This window comes from Castanea sativa, chromosome 9, assembly GCF_040712315.1.
Source record: "Castanea sativa cultivar Marrone di Chiusa Pesio chromosome 9, ASM4071231v1".
In the NCBI taxonomy this organism is placed as follows: Eukaryota; Viridiplantae; Streptophyta; class Magnoliopsida; order Fagales; family Fagaceae; genus Castanea; species Castanea sativa.
This window is the reverse complement of record NC_134021.1, coordinates 42,983,909-42,986,557: the sequence shown is the minus strand read 5'-3', so window position 1 is coordinate 42,986,557 and position 2,649 is coordinate 42,983,909. Positions and strand designations below refer to the sequence as shown.

General features: G+C 38.1%; 1 non-coding gene and 1 pseudogene across 1 annotated transcript; one reads left to right on the top strand and one right to left on the bottom strand.

Annotated features, from left to right (window-relative positions):
* Nucleotides 1-106, bottom strand: LOC142611473 (small nucleolar RNA snoR109). Its single transcript, XR_012840056.1, has one exon. It is a non-coding gene; the product is annotated as a small nucleolar RNA snoR109 (small nucleolar RNA).
* LOC142611257 (F-box protein At3g07870-like) lies at nucleotides 11-2,081 on the top strand (annotated as a pseudogene).
* Nucleotides 2,082-2,649: the final 568 nt, after the last annotated feature.

The window sequence follows — 2,649 nt, the reverse complement described above, 5'->3', positions numbered from 1 at the left end:
CAATATGAGAAGTTCGGTAAGCAGATTAGTCAACATAGACCAGAGGGATCTCACAACAACCGTCGGCCAGTTAACTTCTCTCAAATGTCTGATTTGGCTACAGCCCAAACTCTTACAGATCTCTTCAGTCAAGACTCAAGACGCAAATTATTTCCTCCACTCTCCAGACACTCCACAAGAGCACAAGCTTCACCCTCTTGCCTTCGTTGGTTCTCAGATCTCTCTTCGAAATCGGGGGCAATGTCAGACAGTGAGAAGTCAATTCGGTGGGGATATTTACCTGATGAGATTCTTTCCCGTATTTTCACATTCCTACCTATCAAATCCATTATCATCTGTACCTCTGTCTCTAAAACCTGGAAATTCCTAATCCAAAACCCAACTTTCTTTTCCACCCATTTCCACCACTCCCACACCAAAAACAACCTCCTCCTCTTAAGGCTCTCACGGAATGACAGAGAAGTCTACACATTGCATAAAGAAGACGATCCTGATTTCACTAAATACGCCAGCTTTGATTCCCCTTTCCATGCTCCTGCTCCACACCTTCACAATGTCATCGGTACTTGTAACGGCCTGCTATGCCTTTCCGATGGTTTACCCAATGACGCTGACGAATTCTTTCTCTGGAACCCTTGTCTGAGAAAGCTTCTACAATTTCCTGGTCCCGATGTTACCTTTAATACACAAGGTTGTTCCACGCGTCTTTTGGGTTTAGATTTGATCCAAAAACTAACGATTATAAAGTGGTTAGGAATTGTTTTCAAATTAAAAAAAAAAAAAATGAAGAAGTGGCCAGGGATAGGATTTTCACCATACTGGGTAGTCCAAAGCCTCCACCCGTGGTCGAGGTTTACTCACTCTACACTGGTGAATGGAGAATGCTTAGTGCTTCTGCTTCTCTGCCTCCTATATGCGCTATTAGTTGGGGGCCGCCGGCATTTGCCAATGGGGCACTGCATTGGATTGCTGTCACTGATGATGACAAATAGTTTGTTTTGGTGTTCGATTTGGGGGACGAGGTCTTCCGCCAAATTTGCTGCCAGAACTTCCAAGTTATTCAGGGAAGATGAAGTGGACTTGTGTTTTCGTATATGGAAATTCCATTGCTGGGTTTCAAACAATGAAAGGGAGTGATCAGATCAATATATGGGCAATGGAAGAGTATGGTGTTGCATCCTTGTGGACAGAATTTTCACATCAATATCCAAGTCTGGGAATGGGAATGCGCCGTCCATGGCCAGTTGGCTTTAGGAGGAATGGTGAGGTTATATTAGTAAATATTGAAAAAAGGCTCGTCTCGTGGAATCCAGATAGCCGAAATATTAAGAATCTTGGAATTAATGGATATTTTGTTACTTTTTTTGGTTCTTATGCCGAGAGTCTAGCTTTGCTCGACAAAGCCAACAAAGGTGTAGTTACATACTGAGGAAAAACAGAAAATCGGTAGGATGCTTCTCATGTTTTTTTTTTTTGGTTCTTTTTATGATTTTTCATTCTGTTCTTTATATATACTTGAAATTGACCATACTTGCGTATTGATTACCTTAATGGCTTTATCTTCAGGATAAATAGCTTATCAAGTTTGTGGTCACTCTTTATTGTATTAAGATGATAGTTTAGTGCATAGCATGTATATTTAGAATTGTTTGTCCTCATTTCAAAATTTCCTTAATATAATAAACTATTACTTATAAAATAATGCCCTTATAGTTCTTAAATTCTTGCAGGACCTCATGCAATCATGGTTATTGATGAGCTCTGAATAACAGACATAATACTGATTACTGAATTAGCTTATTATGTCAAAACGGCTTGAAGTAGTTTTATGTTAAACTCCTTTTGTGGCTACTCCATTGTTATATTAGTATTTTTCGATGATTCGCAGTTTGGTTTCAGGGTATTTACTGAAATGATTAATTATTTAATTTTGCCTGCCATGCTTGCACTGTGATGAAGATGCTTGCCATTGTAGTGTGTGTAAACATGAATATACTGCTCAGTTGTGTTGAATGTCTTTTTCCTTAGACAACTAGATTTTTGTTATACCTGTCTAAAGAGGTCTAAAAGTCTCTACTGATAAAAAGTTAAAAGGACAGGGAAGAAAAGTGGGGTGGGGGCAACAATTGCATATTACATATTCCCATCTAATAAGGGTTTTGTCGGGATTCATTTTAAATAGTTGCATTGGTTCTGTAATTTTTTTTTTCTTTTCTGAACGTGCCATACATAAAATGTGAAATTTTTTTTTGGTGTGGATATCCTACAATGATAACAAGTTTTAAGAGATAAAACACCTATCAAAAAAGATTTAAGAGATAAAACTAGTGGAATTGATGATTGATCTTGCAGACCTTAGTCGAAATATTGAATTAAAGACCACATTCTATGCACATGAAAGGAAGACAAAGATTCACAAGGCTTTCTTTTGGGACTTTACATCTGTACAGTTCCTAAGAAATAGGGGAGAGGCCCCCAACTTAGTGAGTTTGGATGTTGGAATTCTAGTCTTTGTTAAAAATAATATTGGTAATTAAAAACTGCATTAGTTGGTTTTAGTCTTTTAGTTGCAAGAGCATAGGATTTTGACCAAGTAGGGAATTAAAGTGATTGCAAGTGTAAGCCTAAGAGAATCAAGACAAGGCTGTG